At 38.8% G+C, this 19,363-nt stretch overlaps 2 non-coding genes across 2 annotated transcripts; one reads left to right on the top strand and one right to left on the bottom strand.

Annotated features, from left to right (window-relative positions):
• Positions 1 to 16,233: 16,233 nt before the first annotated feature.
• On the top strand, positions 16,234 to 16,305 carry TRNAA-CGC. Its single transcript has one exon. It is a non-coding gene; the product is annotated as a tRNA-Ala (tRNA).
• Positions 16,306 to 16,602: 297 nt separating this feature from the next.
• TRNAG-GCC lies at positions 16,603 to 16,673 on the bottom strand. Its single transcript has one exon. It is a non-coding gene; the product is annotated as a tRNA-Gly (tRNA).
• Positions 16,674 to 19,363: the final 2,690 nt, after the last annotated feature.

The following is a 19,363-nucleotide window of genomic DNA, read 5'->3' on the forward strand; positions in this document are numbered from 1 at the left end:
TTAAAACTATCCCACTGAAGTGAAAAATATATGAATAGAGTCAAACATACCAAGTTTCTCTTGCTTGCTTGCCTGCTTTTTTTTGTGCTGTCACCTCACCCATTCTGTCCTCCTGTTCCAGGGACACAGACTGACTGATTTCTGGGTCCTCTGCATAGTTGTCGTCCTGGGATTCCCCTCACCACTCTGTGCTGACTGTTTTCCAAACTAAAGACTTTTCCTCTTTCAGGGTACTCCCTCATTTTAGTAGAGCAGATCATGCATTGGAAGGCCATTTTTTGAGAACTTGCTTGTCTAGTAAATTTTTATTCACTCGAGTTTGGGTAGGTAGATAATTCAAGGCTAAACATTTTCTCTTAGAGCAGTAAAGGCATTTCTCCACTCTTCTGGCACCCTGGGCTTACTGTTACCCTTCCTTGAGTGTGGTCTCCACTTTCTCCCTGGGAGCTCCTACCTGTCACAGGTGTTCTGAAATCTTCTCATGAGCTTTGATATCTGTCTCTTTTCATTCACTGTACCAGGAACTCTGCAGAAACGGTATTTTCTTATATTATTTCTTTGATCAATTCTTTTTATCAATTTGCCCTTCTCTTTCTCTCTCGCTCTTTCTTTTTTTCTCAAATTCTTACTCTTCTAATTTGGATCTCCTTTGTTGGCATGCTTGATTTTCTAATTTTTCTCTCCTGTAGCTCATCTTTTTGCCTTTTAAGCTGTTTTGTCTGGATGATTTCCTCAACTTTATGTTCTAAACACTATTAATTTAAAACATTTCTGCTGACATATTTTATAATTTCTCTGAACTTTTATTCATTTCTTTCTTCCCCTCCACTTCTTTTTCTTCAATAACACTCTCTTCTTGATTCATGGATACAATATGTCACTTAGCTTTCTGATTATATTAATTATACATTTTAAACAGTTTTCCTGTCCTCCACATTCTGTTTCTTCTGCATTCAAGTTTATCTTTTTAAAAAAATAATTATTTCTATTTTATTGAGGGAAGGGTATAGCTCAGTGATAGCATGCACGAGGTCCTGGGTTCAACCCTCAGTACCTCCATTAAAAATAAATAAACCTAATTACCTCCCCTACAAAAATAAAACAAAAAATAAAAACATTAAAAAGTTATTATTTATCCTTTATATTTTGGATATTGCATTCACGTTCCTGGGGGTAGTGGGCTGTCTGTTCAGATTCAAGATGGAAGCTCTGTATGCTAATTGGAGGCACTAAGCATGTGTATGCAAGGGGGAGGTGATGTGAAGAGAGAGGGATGTTTGCAGATTTAAGGCTTCTTCTGCAAGGGGAAAGGAGGGGAACCTAGCTGTCCAAATGTCACTACTTGTTGGCCTTTTATTTGGGCTAGACCTTTTGTATTAGTTTTCTATGACTGCTCTAGTAAATTGTCACAAACATGACGACAAACCAGCACAAATTTATCTTATAGTTCTGTAGTTCAGAATTTCAAAACAGGTCTCTGGGGCTAAAACCAGGTGTGGGCCAAGCTGTGTTTCTTTCTAGAGGGTCTACAGAATTGGTTTTCTTGCCTTTTCCACTTTCTAGTGGCTGACTATGTTTCTTTGCTCATGGCCCCCTTCCATTTTCAAAACCACCAGTGGCTGATCAAGTCTTTCTCCTATCTTATAACTCTGACCCTGACTTTTACTCTTCTGCCTCCCTCTTCCACATTTAAAAGACCTCTGACTACTTTGGGCCATTCATATAACCCCAGATAATCTTCTTACTTTAAGGTCAGCTGGTTAGCAACCTTAATTCCATCTGCAACCTCCATTCCACCAGCCATGAAGTATAATGTATTCACAGGTTGGGGGATTAGGATATGGCCATTTTTTGGGGGGGTCACTATTCTGCCTCCTACACATTTTAATGTCCTGTCTGATGATCTCTTCTAGGAGCAGGGAAGAGAGCTGAGATGTCTTTATATTTTATAGGAATTTCATATATTCCCCTGTTTTCTGCAAGGGTTCACTTCCCAATCTCTGGTGACTGATTGCGGGTTCCCTATAGTTTAATTTATCTGGAAAATGAATCTCTGGCTTTTGTCAAATATAGAAATAAATCCGTCCGTAAGCCAGAAACCTGCCTAGGAGGGTGATAGCTCCCCAGCTGGGGAGAGGGGGTCATGCTATGTGGGTGGCTGTGTAGCTGGGTCATGAGCCATGCGGATGTGAGAGGCTGATGGCTGACTTTTCCACTTTCAATTCCAGCCACGGCTCCCACCCTTTTAGATATCTGATGTATTCCTAAGCCTATGCAGGATTCATCCATCTGCTTTCCTTCTTCCCACTTTGTTGACCTCCTCTTTTCACTAATTTCTTCTCACATTATTTTTCCTCCTGTGAGTTTTTACCTCATTTTATTCCTTTGTTTTTATTTTAGTGATATTTTTGGAAGAATCAGAGATAAACAAATATAATCATTAACCAGAAGTTGTTTATCATTTTTAAACAAGTGATAAAACTAGAGAACAACAGATATTATTTTAGGTTGGCAGTAAATATGGAGAAAGGTTCATTATAAATTGAGAGGTACAGATTTGCAAATAAACATTCATGTTCAGGTAATTGGAAAAGAGAAAGGGAAGAAAAAAAAAAACAGGAAAGAACATATTAGGGAAGCACTGAAGATTAAGATTGTTCCAAAATTGCAGAATTCATCTGATACCACGTTTTCAGCTGGATTAATGAAAGAAGTCCACACTAACTGAGGAAAACTATGCAAGATTTTTCCTATCACTACTTTTGCATTTTTGAACTCTTAATTATGAATCATGTCTGAGTTCTCCAGATTATAACTGCAAGACACAATATTTTCTGAGACAACACATCCCTAAGAATCTCTTCTTTTTCCCTCATGCCTGAAAGACAGCTTGTCCAAGTGGAAATATTTTTAGTTATTTTTTTCTTTAGAACTCTTCAGATGTTTCTACATTGTCTTGGGAAGGTGTTGTTGTACAGGTGTAAGATGGCTTTTGTTCCTTTCTAGACAGCCTACCTAGTTGCTTTTGAGACTTTTTTTTTTAGTTCTAAAAATCCTAAATGTGGACAAATTTGGGTTATATACTATTGATAACTTAAAAATAATAAACAGTGAATGTTACTTTAACATACATATTGACACATTTCTGAGATTAGGGTGAAATATAGAACAATGGAAGGGTTCATTGAATCAAGTACAGATGGTCCGGCTTAATGATCTTCAGTGCTAATTAAAAGCTGTCTTAATTTTTAAATCAGATTTTCCATGGATTCACAAGTGGGATTATAAATTAAAGTGAGATTAGGAATTTTCAGTAAAAAGCTGAATCACTTAATTATCTGAAAAGTTCTTACTTTAAAATCTGTGTAAATCTATATAACTACTTCCACCCTCCTTATTTCAGAATGTCAAAGCCGTAAAGGCTTTTGTTTACCCTCTCTATAGGAGCTGACATATATGTTGCACTTTAGCTTTTATTACAGAGTGGACATTGTTACAATCCGACTTGGTCCTATTATAGGCAAAAAATGGTTTCAGCTGATTTAATCATCATTTCAATTTTTCATGGGTTTTTTGTTTTGGTTTGTTTGTTTTTTGGCTTGGGGTTTTTTTGCACTTTGGAGACGTCATCTATTCAAATTATAAGCACTGTTTTGTTTCTTTCTAATCCAATTGCCTCAGAGTGTCAATTTTATGGGCTATATAGGCCTTAAAGGTAGGGTCAGGTGTCATTCATTTCTATATTTGCAGGGCCAAGTACAAGAATTAGCCTGAAAGGTGTGGAGTGCGGGTGAAGTGTGGGTTGTGTGCATTTATACTTGAGCGGACATTTAAGCCAGGAATCACAACGGCCTTCCTCCTATCGCTGTATAGTCCTTTGGGCCTCCCAGAGCAGATACCCTGTGCCCTCTGGCTTTAGTTGTGAACTTCCTATTTGGAGGCATGGACTGTGGTTGAACATACACAGGATGTTTGCCTTTGGGGGTGTCCACTGCCCAGGCCACCCATGGTACTGCCGATGGCATGTTTGATGACATCTTGAGAGGCTGAGTGGAGGACTAGGATACCTGTTGTAAAGCTAGAGTACAGTTGAACAAACAGCCCAATATAACACAAGTGCTGAAGGAGATGAGAAAGAAATGCAGGTCCTGAAACCTGCGCAGGAAGGTGGGGTTTACCTTGATGACAGGGCTAGAGAATGACAGGAGAGAGAAAACAAAGAATTGCTGAATTTCTGGGCACAGAGCATAAGGAATTTGAATTCATTTATCTCAAATGAGTCTCCACCATTATTTAAGCATTGAATTTTTAGGAACATCACTATTATCTTCATATCCACAGGCATATATACCTATAAGTATACTGCACTATATTTTCCCATTGAAGAGTTACATCTCTTTAATCTCCATTCTCCAGTGGTGAATTCTTAAATCATGATCTCTGACCATTCCTTTAGTGAACAAGGGAAGTCTTGTGAATAACTTGAGTATTTCAACAATGGTCAAGTAAGCTTGCAGGCAGAAACTTCTACCTAATGGCTGGATCATTGCCTTTACCTAACCAAAACAAGGTAAATCAAGAATTATCCTAAATCACACTCTAAAAATTTGTTTTAGCTTCTGGCCTTTCCACACATCTGTGAGAGATCTGGTTTATGTATGACTTTCCTGACAGGTGGAAGCAAGCAACCCTCCTGCTCTCTCTCACATTGCTCCCCTGCAGACTTCTCCAGTCTTTTCTGGTGCCTTTGTTATGGAAGAATTCCAGGATCATAATGACTCAGATTAGTCAAAATTATTTGGAAAGGGTTTCATTCAGATCCTAACCCGATCCTGAAATTGACATCAAAATGGAATACAATCACAGTAACAGCCATAGAGGAGTCCTTAAATACCGCCTATCAAAGGGTTATTTCTTTATGATGTAAGTTGAAATCCCGGGAAGTAAGTAATATTCTTCAAGGCAATAAATAAATAAAATAAGAAAATGAAGTAAAAATTGAAAGCAAAGAGAAAAAATAAAGAACTTCTCTCAAATTCCTCCCAGAATGATCCTATTTATGTGCCCCAGGGAGATGGTGTGTGTAGCCTCCAAATTCTGTGGTTCCTGTATTCCTGGTAACTGATCTGTAAATTTTATCCTATTTAATTCGGTTATATAGAAATAGCTAACATTTATTACTTCTGTATAGCAGGTGCGACAATTTTAAGTGCTTTGCTCAATCTCCGTTTAGCTTTTCTTACTCGTATTTCGAAACTAAGGCACAGAAAGGATAGCAACAGTCCCAAGGCTGTTCAAGTAGGAAGTAAGAGAACTAAGATTCAGTCCCAGGCAATCTGATTCCATCATCAAAGTGCAGAGTCCCACACAATAATGCCTCTCTCAAATTCTTAATTTGTTACACATATTTATCAAATCCTATGATTTTAAAAAGAGTTTTTTGAGTGGAAAGAGGAAGCAAAGGAGAGCTGTTCAAAAATGTGAGAAGCAAATGTTATCCTGCTGTGTTCATTTCTTAAAAATCTTTCACTGCCCTCATAAGTACAAAGGAATATGTCCCCAGCCATATTCAACACCAAACTGGGTGTTCCAGAAATGGATTTGAACTCAGAATCTATGATGATCATAGAAAGGGACTTGGGAGAACCTAATTTATACATACTGATTTTAGCTAAACACAAAACTCAAATTAATGGTACAGCCTACAAATGCTCACTGAAAGGCTAAATCTTTGGATTTTTATACTATTTGGAAGAGGAGTGGGTTCTGTTAATAGGACAGACTTTGTGCAGCATATGTTAAGAAAAAATTTGGAAGCACTTAAAAAATACAAGTTGGAAGCTCAATCTTGCAAAAAAGGAAAAAAAAATCCTTAAAATATTTTGGAGCTTTTAGAAGAAAGACAATATTAAAATTAGTACGAATATAGAGAAAGGGCTTTATGAGTCGAGTGACTGTTGTTTTTCTAAATGTCAGCATGGAAACCCAAACAGACAGAGGTGAGTTGGGTCCCTGGAAAGACTGACTGGGAAAGCTGAGTGTTAAGTCTGTGACGTGGTTGATGGCAACCAAAAATTGTCAAGTGTGTGATGACAAAGTATTTCCTGGAACTAGGGGCTGCTTCAAGACATGTAAACAAGGATAATGTTATGGGGGCCTATGCTTTAAACCAAGATGTGATCTGTATGTGGCAATAACACCAGCTATTTGATAAATGTTCCCAAAGAGGTCTCTGGAACTTGGAAAGCATTCACAGATAGTTTGAGCTGAGCTTTGTACTGAGTTGACAATCTTAGCGTACAGCAGAGGAAAATAACCAACTATAAAACATAACTTTCTCTCTGCTTTTATGTTGACATCATGGAAAATAAAATTTCAAAACATAACTTGCACTCTGCTTTCGTCTTAATGTCATAATCTTGAAAATGTAATACTTGGCTATTAACAGAGACTAGGACTCTTACTTCATTACAGATTTTAGGGTTTACCCTAAAAAATCATATTTTACCAAGTTCTTAACTTTAATTCAAGAAAACCTCCTTTAGAGGTATGACCACCTACTCCAAGGAAAGTAGGAAAGTGTGTTCTCATTTAAAGTTACCAAACTTTCCTGAGCCTTAGTTTTCTCCTCTATGAAAAGGACAGTTTGATCTAACTCCCCTATAAGAGTTTATGGGGCTTTATTGTTTTAATCCTCATAGTCAAACTCAGATGTTGACATGACCTCCCTAGAATGACTGTCAGTTCCAACAGAAGAGAAGAGAGGCCTTGGGGGAGTGTGTGTATGTGAATCAGACACACCCACACATATATACATACATATGTAGTATATATAATACTCATAAGTGAATATGATGCTCAAGAAACTTACCACACTGTACACTAAATAAGAAAACTGGAAAAGAAACTTACTGGCTTTCCCAATATGCTTCTCCAGAACACTTTTCTTCCCACAGAGTAAGAAAAGCACTTTGCAAAATTCCTGAAACATCAGCCTAAGTAGAGTTGTGACTCCTTCTAAAGCCTTCGGTGTTTCTGGCTCACACTTTACCATTTCTGTTACCGCTTACAGGAACAATGAAGTGTTTTTGTTTAAAAGTCTTTCCCCTCTAATTAAAGCGAGATTGAACTGGGTCAACAATGAAGTTCGAGAAGCTGACAAACTGAAAATGTCAATAAGCTGTTTAAAGACATGCTCTGTCTAAAGATACTAGGAAGTTGCATTGATTCTGCATTCTTAAGAAGAGAAAAAGACCTTTAAATCAAAAAGCAGGACTTAAGAGATGCTGAGAACCTTAGCCTGATCATGAGTCTCTCCCCTTACAAATTCTTTCTGATCCACGGGCTTAGCAGTTTGGCCCTGCAACAATTGCATTCTCTCTCTAATATCCCCAAACCCTTTTGTAAAATGGAGAACATCTGTTTAGCAGAACACCACCAGTGCTTGGAAAGCAGACCCGTCTGATGGCATGCAATGATCTTGCCTTTTATCTATTGTTATACTTGGGGGTGGGGGAGGGGTCTTTATACCTGGACCATGGAGCAGCCTCAACCTCCGTGAAACTTTTGACTAACCCAGTACACCTCAGGTTTGATGGTGATAGTTGCACAATTTTGTGAATATACCAAAAACCAATGAATTGTACGCTGTAAATGGGTGAATTATATCTCAACAAACTTGTTATAAAAATTTTCAGTATGCATAGTATGTATCACACTTGGATACAGGTTTTTGATTCTTAGCCCAAAGGGGTGACTCTCTGCTGAATTCAGGCAACTGTGTTTTCAACAAACATTTCAGGTGACTCCATTGAGATAACTCAAGGTCCACACTTTTAGAGAAATCTAAAAGAGGTGATGTATTTCAGTACTTCCTCTAAACAAGAAAAGAAATCCCATGAAAGTTCAGAATAATCAATAAGCAATAAGCAAGTAACATAACCATCCTTCAGAAATCATAAATTTGATTCGATTCTTAATTCCCCATTATGAAGGTGAAAATTACCAGTACTGTAGAGCTGTGATAAAGTTTTACTAGAACTCGGTCAGGAGTCCCCTCAAATAACTTATATGAGCATTTAATAGGCCACAAAAGAATTTCTGGTATATTTTCTTACTGAATCCTCACAAAGACCCTGTTGAGTTGTAGGTGCTATAAAAGCCACCTGTCTTCTACAGATTGGAAGATGAAGATTCAGCCAGGTTAGACGTTTTGCCCCAAACACCTAACTGATACCTGACCAATCTGCTTGAATACCAGGTTTTCTGACTCCTAGTTCAGCACTCTTTTCACTATAAAAATCTGTCTAAAAATGCTTCCTCAGCGTGTACCAGCATGGCCTTCCCCTAACCTTTAGAAGCTATTGTTTGAACACATTTATGAAGTTTCTATTGTTAATGATGCAAGAAACGATACATCTTTTTTTTCTATCTGTATCAGAAAAAGAAAATGCACAATTTAACACATTTATCTCCAATTTCTGTAACAGTTTTGTCTAAAAAACTGGATTAATGTATATCAGCAGTGGGGAGCATATGTGAATATGTGTGTATGTGTGTGTGTGTGTGTTGAGAGAGAGAGAGTAGATATATATTGGGTCTCCATATGTTTGTGGAAAGAAGGATGGAATATTATTCTAATGTGAAATTACGAATGGAATTATTTATTAATTTGTATGTGAACTGTTAAAAGAAATTAACACTTACTGGATAATTGCTGTGCTATAAATCTACTTCTCTCCTGTGGCCTTCCCCCAGCTCCTTCTCCTTTCCTTAAAAACATGCATTGGGCTCACTGCCTGCTCCACCCAGACCCCACCATCTTCCTAAATTGAATTAATGTCCCTGTGAACATCTGAAGCCCTTTGATTCCTTGATCATCTCATTGTTATTAACCACCTCCGCTCTCCTTTAGATATGCATTCCCAGGGCGATGTCATCACCCTGAACTTCCCCATCTTTGAAATATTTATTCCAAAGATCCCACTGACACTGCTCTCTTATTTGACGGCAAGGAATTCTTCAAGCACCTGGTCAACCTGTTCCTTTCTTCCTTTCAGGAAAAGCTTAGATTCTGTCTTCCTCCCTTTGGTCATACCTTTGTCAATTCCCAAACTTCCTGGCCCCATTATCCTTTTGCCAAAGGCACCTTCAGAATTTCTACCCGGGCAATCTGGCATCCCCTTTCTCTGTGTCTCCTGCTGACCAGTGGCTTTCTGCATTCCTCTCTCTAACCTCATCTGGGTCTCAGTGCTGCCTGGAAATCCTTCCAGCTCCTTTAGACTGTTTCCATTTTCATCAACTCTTTAAACACAGTAACTCAGCTTTAAGGCCAAGTGGATGAACTCTTTTCTTTGAAAAAAAAAAAAAAGGTAGAAGTTTTTTTCATGTAAGTGTTTAATTTACTACCTCCAAATCTATAAAATTAACTGTATCTCAGAACCCATCTGTTCACACTTTTCTTTGGCTTCAAGAAAGTAGGTGTGTCTTCCCTAAGGGAGACTCTTAAGGTAGTCTTCACATGTCTTTGTTGCCTCCCTCTCTTTTGACTCCATATTTTCATTCAAACATACTGAATTTTCTTCTACCTTAAAATAAAAGCAAAACAAGAAACCTTTCTTACCCCTAGGCTCTTTTCAATCTACTATTCTTCCATTTAATTGCTCAAGTCAGAAGCTTTGGAATCATTTATTCCTTTCTTTTCCTTTTCCCCCATATCCAATTGATACGAAAGTTCTGCCAAACCCATTTCCTCAATATCTCTTTTATTTTATTCAATTTTCTCCTCGCTCATTTCCAGTGGAAAGTCTCTAAATCAGTGTTGTTCAGTAGAACTATAACATGAGCCACGTGTAAAATTTACAATTTTCTTGTAACCACAAAAAGTAAAAAGAAAGTTAAATTCATTTTAACAAAATATTTATTTAATCTAATATATGAAAATATTACCATTTTAACATGTAGTCATGATTAAAAAAACTATTACTGAGGTATTTTACCTTCTCAATTTGAATTAGCCGTATTTCAATAGACATATGTTGCTAGTGGCTACCATATTGGATAGTGCAGCTCTAGATCATCATTTCTTTGCTAGATGCCAGAGGAAAGCTTCCAGTGGTCTCCTTGGTTTCTGTTGGGACCCACTTCCATATGTTCTATAAACTACAGCCAGAATGCTTTCTCCAAAAATAAAATCTCACATTCTTTTCCGCTGTAGAACTCTGCATGGTTTCTTACAGCTCTGTAAGCTCTTATGATATTTACAAGACCGTGCATGAACTAGACCTTGCCTACATTCCAGCTTCCTCTCTTCTGCTCCATATTCCGCAACACAGCCCCCCTGCCCCCACTAAATATCTTTTGTTTGTTAAAGACACCTTCTTGGCTTCTAGGTCATTGCATATTCTGTTCTCCAATTAGATTGCTTTTCTTCATTTTCTTTATCTCCACTCATCCTCAACAGGCTAACTGCTACTCAAACTTTAAGTCTCTGCAGAAGCCTTCCCTGATCCTCTTGGTTTGGAGTATGTGTTCCTCTCCTGTGCTTGCGTGGAGCTCTTAGTTCCTTCTACCATAGCCTTTATTATACAGTCAATGTTTTCTTTATATTTACTGCTTCTTCCCTTACCCATAAGTACGGTCAGGGCAAGGACAGCACTAACTTTGTCACTTTTTTATCCCCAGCTCCAAGCATAGTGCCTAGCATGTGGTAGGTGATCAATAGATGTTCACTGAGTAAATGAATGAGCAAATGAATAAATGTGATCCTCATTAAGACCAGAAAAGGAAAAAAAAAAAAGAAGAAGAAGCAGCTTTCCTATTTGCAAATTCTCCTGTGATTTAAAGGTAGTTAGTTGTGTTTATTGTCCTTTCTTGATTCCTTGGATCTCACTCATTTCCAAAAGAATTTGCTTCAGAGGAGATAGTTTCTTTAAGGTTTATATTGAAAGGTAAAGAGCATGAAATAGCTCTTTGACTGGAAGAGAGACAGGAAGACTTCCCAGAAAGAATGACTGTGAACTGCTTGCCATGTATTAGAAGGATTAACATTTGATTTTGTAGTGAAATAGCTGCTACTAATGTTAACCAATGACTTCCATGTCACTAAATCTAAGGGACATTTTAAATCTTTGAAACTTTACCTGATATCTCATCTGCCAATATTTTTCAATTTATCTTCCTATTGAAACATTCTTTTCCAGTTGGGATCCCTGAAATCTTATGCTGGCTTTCCTTCTGTCTCCTTGGCTGTTCCTTTTCATTCTCATTTCTCATCTTTAAATGTTAGTGTTTCTCAAAGCTAGACCTCTTGTCTCATTCTCTACTCTCTCCCTAAATGGTCTCATCCAGTCCATGACTATTTTTAAAATATATATTGCAATACCAAACCTCTCTTCTTGTCTCCAAATTTATCATCTAAGCATCTACTTAAGATCTCCCTTTGGAGAGATGAATGCACCCCAAATCGAACAGAATAAAAATGGAATTGATGACCACCTACAAATCTCTCTCAACATAGCCCTAAGTCAATCAATAGTTAATTTAATATCAGAGATGTTTTACATTAACAAATATGTACAGAGTTATTAACATATATGTATTATATGTTACACATTGTTACTGTATATAGGCAAATATTTAGATCTGTATTTGCAGAGCTGTGGAATGTTTTCCGAAGTTCCACACAACATTTACCTGAATGCTATTCACCCCCTATCCTTGTAACAGTTATTGGAAACAGTAGTTTCACAATCTATGTAACAACTATTTGCTCCTTTCTACATTCACAGGAAATCATTGCCTTTCATTCTCCACTTTTTCTCTTCTATGTGTCATCTTTTTTTTTCTTTTTCCGATCAGTTATGCAATTTGTATGTGTAACTTTTCACTGTCACATTAATCCCATTTCATTGTTAACACATTCCATTCCCTTATACCCCCCTCTTTTAAAACTTTATTGAGGTATAATTTACGTATCATAAAACTCACCCATTTTAACTATCAAATTAAGTAATTTTTGGAAGTTTTACTGAGTTGTGCAACCATCACTATAATCCAGTTTTAGAACATCTTTTAGAATATCTTCATCACTTCAATGGAATCCTTTATGTCCATTTACCCTTAAACACCCTTTTTACCAATTTCCTACTTGAAACTGTAAAGCCAGGATGTATTATATGCCTCAGTAGAACTCAGTGAGTGCTTGGTTCTATGGGGAATTCATGTAGAATAAAATACAATATCTAATCTCAAGGGAGTTAGCTAGTTGGTAAAATCAGACCTCAGTCAGAGACTGCCACGAGAAAATCTATATCCTATTTCCAGTTTTTGTGAATGGGCCAATACTGTAAGACTACAGAAACTCATTGAGCAGATAACCTAAATTCAGAAAAATCTTTCATACTCGATACAGATAGATTTTTTTTTCTCCTTGCAGTCTTAAAACATCTTTCTTAAACTGACCATTGATAGTTTCCAGAAGTATGGGTTTTTTGTAACATCTTTTTTCTCTTAAATGTCATCTTAAATATGTACCTCCTTCTGTTTCCATCTATTTGTAACCAGAATCTAAATTATAGAATTTGCATCTTTCCAAGTAGAATCTAACACTGTTCAATAAATACTTCTAATTCTAAATGCAAATTATGATCACTATAATTTTTCACTTTGGGGTACTTATTGAAAAGAGTAATGTTTATTAACTTTCTCTGAATTAAATGTAACCAGTAGCTTTTTTGGCCCTCAGGTTGTTATTAATGATAATTAACTGTGGTGATGGAGAATTACTAATAGTTATGACCCTGAGGAGCAAAATAATGTATTTCAAAGAGCTGTCTGTTCCTTTAGGTGTTGAATAAAGCAATTCAGTCCTTTTTCATCCAGGAAGCTACAAGCACAGGGCATTCCCAGGTGCCAAATGCTGATTACTCCTCTCCCACTTCTTCCTAGTCTCATCTTGAGCCCTTCTAATGGCCAGCAAATCAGCAGGGACAGCTCACTGCAGGAACCCACTCATGTAATGTGGGATGCAGTAGAGGAGAGAGGATAGATGAGGATAAGAAATGCTTGTTTTTAGCACTTGAACACCTGCCTCCAGTGAACACCAGCTTGATTTGACATGAAGGTAAATAGGGAGAAGTTTGAATGAGTTAGCTTCTTTTATCCTGTAGCAATGCCAGCTTCCCAATGAAGGGGTTGGGGATCAGGGCCCTGCATTCTCTATGGTCAGAATTATGGCTGACTTGGCTGCTCATTCAACTGGGTGAAGAACTTGAGAAAGTATGTGCTTGAACACTATGGTCCTCTGCCTTGGCTGCATATTAGTGTCACCTAGGAAGCCTTTTAAAATTCTTATGCCTGGACCATCCTCAGACCAATTAAATCAGTATATTTGGGGATGGGATTCAAGTATCAGTATTTCTCGTTACAGTTTGCCAGGTGCTTCCAGTGTGCAGCCAAAGTTTGAGAACAACTGGATTGCTAATAGACATCTTTTGGGTTTTTCCCCCAATTTTATCAAGATATAATTAACACATAATATTGTATTAGTTTAAGGTGCACAAAATGATTTGATATATGTATACTTTGTGAAATGATGAGCATAATAAGGTTAGTTAACAGCCATCACCAGACATCCTTTGTTGTTATGCAAATAGCCCTCAAGCCATGGCTCTCAGGCTTAGCTGCACACTGGAATAGCCTAGGAGTTAAAAAAAAATACTGATGCCTAGCAATTCTGATTTAATTGGTTTAGAAGTAAGCTCAAACAGGCATCAGCATTTTTCAAAGGTTCTGTCAGTAATTTGAATGTGCTTGAACTGGGAGAAGACATCTTAACTCATCAAACAGCTTTGAGGGAAAGGTGCTCTATAACCTAGACAGAGGGCCAAGAGCTGAAGCAAGAGTGTGAAAGGCAATGTGGGAGCAGTGCCAGAGATAAACATCACCTGCCTCAAAGTGGGGGCAGAAGGTAAATCGTTGTGAATGGGATTTGTGTGTGTGTGCACAATGGGTGTGACAGGGAGAGGCTGAGAATAGGGGAAATTTGTCCCCAACCAAGTCAGTTGTGGGGAGGGTGGAATATAGAACTGAATTTTTTGATACTCCATAATTTTGGACATTTGGTCAGCCTCTCTTCATCTGCAGGCAGACCTGGGGCATTTTTTTTGCATACAGAATAGATGGGATCCAAGAAGTATTCCCTGATCCAAAAGCATGCCTTCTCTTTCACCTTCCCCTTCAGCCACAGTGGCTGAAAGAGCCAGCGGAGTTACAGTCTTTCTCTTGGATTAAGCCAGACCAGTAAACCAATTTCACATCCTCTGTTGGCTTTAGAGCTTGGCTTCATTTTCTTTATAAAATGCACCAAGTTAGGCCTTGGACTGGTAGAATGTGAGTGAATATTTAAAAGGAGGCTTCTGTAGGCTTATCCCTGAACCTTAAGATTCGCCTGAGAAAGAGCTCCCCAAAATGAAATGCCTCGAGTGATGGAGAAATAAGGCATAATAGGAGGAAGGGATCCTAAAGAGGATGTCAGGGTGAGGTCACCAAAGGCAAACATGCTTCCTGTACAATTAACTGAATACTATAGTTGTGATGTGCACTGATGTAAGTCCTGGTTGGTGAAAAATTGCTCTGTCCCTGTTTTCTGACTCAGAGTCAACTGAAGATGTTCATGTTCTAGTGCCTCCAGATGGGATGGAAGGCAGGAGTTGCTTTGGAAATGTTTTGGTTTGGAGCAGAGCTCCTTAATGACTGTCTACTGACGTGGCCTTTTTTCCCCCCTACATTCTGTATTATAGTTGTATTAGATCAGTATGTGCTTGCTCTTGTTAAAAACAAAATCTGATTATGAGCTATTGTTTGTTTAAATTACTGTAAGCAAACACAGTAACTTATTTATTTTTAATTTAGGACTTGATTATGAAACTTGTGGTTTACCAGAGTTATTTTGAAACTTCTGCTTTTCTGCTTTGGCTCTTGGCCTGCTGACTATTACATTTACAAGGGGTGCTCTGCTGTAGCGAGAGCAGTGGAAATTCTGGGCCCTCACCATGTGCCTGTTGGGCCAGTACCACAGGTCGGCTGGAAGCGAAGGTAACGCAGCTCCCCTGACACCAAGTCTCTCCCCTGCTCACTCCCATCAGTCTATCTGAGCCTTCTACCACTCAGCCTCCACTTCTGTGGGGCGGTATCAGTTTAAACTGCACCCAGAGGGACAAACACATTTCATTGTAATGCCAGTTAGCTCATCATATTGCCGAGCACTCAAACAACTGCAGAGAGGCAATTTCCGAGGAAACAGAGCTTGGGGGTACATTTCTTTTATTTGGGGCTAGGAGTACGATTAGTGTGGTTCAGGAGGGTTCAGAGGACAATAGAAGGTGTTAAATGACTTACATTACTGTCATAACGTATCAGTCAGAGACGTCCAAGGTGTAAATATCTGACGGAGAGAAAAATGCATCTTTAGCAGGTAGGTTACCTTGACCCGAGTTTATCAACATTTATATATGATTAAGCTACAAAGAGGTAGCGGTGTTATTTTTTTTTTCTTTCATTTTGGGCCTCTTGAGAAAGAGCATATAGCAAATCATTTTCATCTCCAAAAGTTGGTTGTAACCCCTATAAAACCCAGTGAACAAATCGTTTTCCTGGGATGTGGGTTTATTTCGGTGAGGGGTGGGGTGGTGGTGTACAGGTAAATCCGGAAAGTTTTCGAGTGATCACAGAACGTCCCCCACTGCTGTGCTTTAGGAACAGGCCCCCTTTAGCACCAGGGCAATGCTCGCGGCGCGCACCGCGTGCTGGCCGCTGGGTAGGTAGTTGAGGTTCCCCTGGGCAGCAAAGCCGCGGGCTGGAACCCCCCCCCTCCCAGCCCCGCGGCGATCTCCCAGTTCTGCGGCGCCTGCGCGGTAAGGCCCCCGGAGAAGCACGACGCGGGCGGGCTCTCTGCGCGCCGAAGTCCCGCCCCATTAGCAGGGCGGGATTCCGGAGCCCTCCTTCCCCGAGATTTAGGCGCCCTGCAGGAGTGTTCGGGAGCTGGTCTTGGTAGTGGCCCATACTACTAGCTTCACGGAGTTCCGATGTACCCTAGAAGCAGTTTAGACCAGGCTGGAAAACGTAGAAACAGGCTGCAGACGCGCTCACCAAGATAGTCTTTGGAGTTATTACGGTGATTGGACTAACGCTAGACTGAACGAATACCTATACCAGAAAAGGCTCTTGCGGCTGGGGGATGTAGCTCAGTGGTAGAGCGCGCGCTTCGCATGTGTGAGGTCCCGGGTTCAATCCCCGGCATCTCCAAAGAGCCGATTCTGCATTTTAAATTCTTATCCCAGAATACTGTATGTCCTATTCATATATTTTGCTCATATACTCTAGGGCGCCTCAAAAGATCTAAAAGGAAGGCCCAAAAAATACGCTGAAGCTCGGGAAAGCAGATGTTTCAATTGCTCGTAGAAAAAGTGAAACGGGAAATTATCCTTGATTCATCTTTCTTCATTTGCATAAGACCGTTTCTCTGTTTTTATTGAACTAGTTTTGGGGACCCGAGACATGCCGGGGGAAAAAAAAGGAAGGTTAATTGAGAAAAACCTACACTGCATTGGCCGGGAATCGAACCCGGGCCTCCCGCGTGGCAGGCGAGAATTCTACCACTGAACCACCAATGCTTACATGAGAAAAAGCTTTCCCTGTCTTACTAAATAGGTATTTCCATGTGCTCAAAGATTCCCATCAGTAAGGATGAGTTTATGTATTCAATATCAGAGGAAGCAATGGATTTTTTAAATTAAATAACTATAAAATATTAGGTTAACAGTTATTTTAAAAATTCGTTATATTACTTTCTATTGTACTTTATTGGGAGAGTCTTTCTCTTGAAGTCGTCGTTGGTGTAGGAGACAAAGGAAAATTTTGTTATGTATACATTGGATTACATTTTTTCGTTGTATATTCAGATATTTACATAATTTAGAACAATCCTGTCCTTTTTACTTGTATTATTTTAGCTATTCAGACAAATACATGAAGAAATTTCTCAGGGATTGGGAGTAAGGTTGAGGGGAACCGCGACACTGATCCAAGTTGTAAGATTATACTGGAACTATGTGATCTGAACAGGGAAATTTGGAGCATTGGTGGGTCTTGAAAAGTGACCTAAATTCTCTAAAATGTCCCTTGTTTCATAGTGAAAGACTCGATCCTGGACCCTTTCTACTCTTAATAGTATGAGTCTGATCATTTACCCTTAGTTTCCGTGGAAAGTAGAATTGCAAACAATACACCAAAGATATATGGGAAAGAGAATGTAAAGTGAAGGAAATGCATTCATGGAAATGAATCTAAATATAAGATAGAAGGCTCTGGATTTAAGCATCAGTGACCCTTTATCTCTGAAAGGGAAATTCCCAGCAATTTGCAAGATCTCTGATGGCCAAAAAGAGTTTTGGGGGAAAAATATACGAAAATAACAGTAAACAGTTACTATGTGCTTGGCTAAGTACATTACAGATAGACTCAACCCAGTCAGGTAGGTATTATAATTACCCCCAACTTAACAAATGAGAAAACTGAGGCTCCTAAGGCAAGATTGGAACACAAGTAGTATCATGTTTAATGTTTGATTGCTTAGCCACTGTCCTAATCTGCCTGCAACAGAATAAGTCACTGTGTGGTTGCACCAGAAATACTGCATGGAGCTCAGGAACACTATGTATCAAGAGTGGAGTTAGAGGAAGATCATAACAGACTACTGAAATAATGTAAAGACTTCTACATCAAGATTTATTTTTAAGAACTTCTTAGTGTGTACATACAAAGCAAAATTTGAAGACAAATGTATCACAGAATTATAAAGACATGAAAGATATGAAGCGATTAGGGAATTATGAAATCTACACTACAGTCTTCGTAACCTATGGAAGAACAAGTTCAAATCATTTTACCTCTCAGAATGTCAGTTCCTTAAGACAACTGGAGTAGAGATGAGGTTTTAAAATTGCATTCTGAAGGGCGCTAGCACTCAGAAGTGCCTAAGGGCCACTGGCTAATGGGATGTCACCTTCCTTGCCCAGTCCCCTCACTTCTCTGGGCCCATCTTTTTTGTTTGTTTGTTTGTTTTGGGTTTTTTAACTTTATTTTTTATTTTTCTGGCCCATTTGTAAACTCTCTATCTATTTGCATTTGTTTGATGGATTACAAGTCTGGAATAAAAAACACTGAAAAGTCCTGAACTAAATGACCTAAGTTCATTTGAACTCTGAAATGTTATATTTCAAAATAAAAAAAGCAATCTTAAAAAAAATTCCTGAGCATAAGAAACACTACCAAAAATTTCAAACATGTGGAAGGAATCAGGTAAGAAGTATGATCTAATGACAGCATTATTAGCGGCCTACCAAAGGCCATTTAATTCTTTTTCTTACTAAAAGTCTGGAGGAGTCTACCTAGTTCTAGGGACAAATGTGGTGCATTAAGCCAGTTATCCCATTTTCTTTTCCAAGGATTGAGCGGGGATGGCTTTGTGATGTTTCTGCCAGTGAGAGGAAAGAATGGTCAGCGAGGGGCTTCTGGGATGAACGGTATGGAAGATCTCTTTTGTCCTGTCTTTCTTGTTTATAACACTGCCACATGAGGCATAATGCTTGGAGCTGCCCCAGCCGTCTTGCTTCTTGAAGGCAGACTGAAGATCACCCAGCAGAAAGAGAAACATTGCACCATCCTGGAATTGTCTCCACCCAGACTTTTGATTAGGAAAGATAATTAAGGATCTTTATAATGTAAGCCCCTTTGAGTTGGGTATTTTCGTTCTATACAGCCAAAAGCATGCAGGGTGTGTGTGTGCGCGCACGCGCGCATTTCCAGCAGTTCGTACATTTTCTAGTGCAAGTCTTCTATTCTGTAGAGAATCAATACCTTGAGATTTGAGTGAGGTTAACTTACCCCTTTATCTTTATTTCTCTGCCACAGTGATAGGTCTAGCCAGATATTTTTTCTTGCCACTGTGCTTAATTGGAGATGGATAAGTGACCATAACAGGGATAAGCAGAGTCCTTACCAGAACTTTCTCATCAGAGCTTAAAACAAAGAGTATACTTTTGCTGGGGTGGGCAAATAGGTTGAACGTATAGCTGGGCTTGTTGGGGCCATCTTGCTTGTTCAAACGAGAGACATATCCATCCCTATATGACATTGAATCCCTAGAGGCAGCCATGCCTAACTAGAACAAATTCTGGATTTTGTGTTTATGTGAGTCAGAAAGTTGTCCTTATACAATAAGTTGTCCTTTATTTTTTAACACAGTCTGGGTAGCATTTATATTGCTTGTATCTGAACAGCACAAATTGAGAAACTGTTTTAT

The sequence above is a fragment of the Camelus ferus genome, chromosome 5 (assembly GCF_009834535.1).
Source record: "Camelus ferus isolate YT-003-E chromosome 5, BCGSAC_Cfer_1.0, whole genome shotgun sequence".
In the NCBI taxonomy this organism is placed as follows: domain Eukaryota; kingdom Metazoa; phylum Chordata; class Mammalia; order Artiodactyla; family Camelidae; genus Camelus; species Camelus ferus.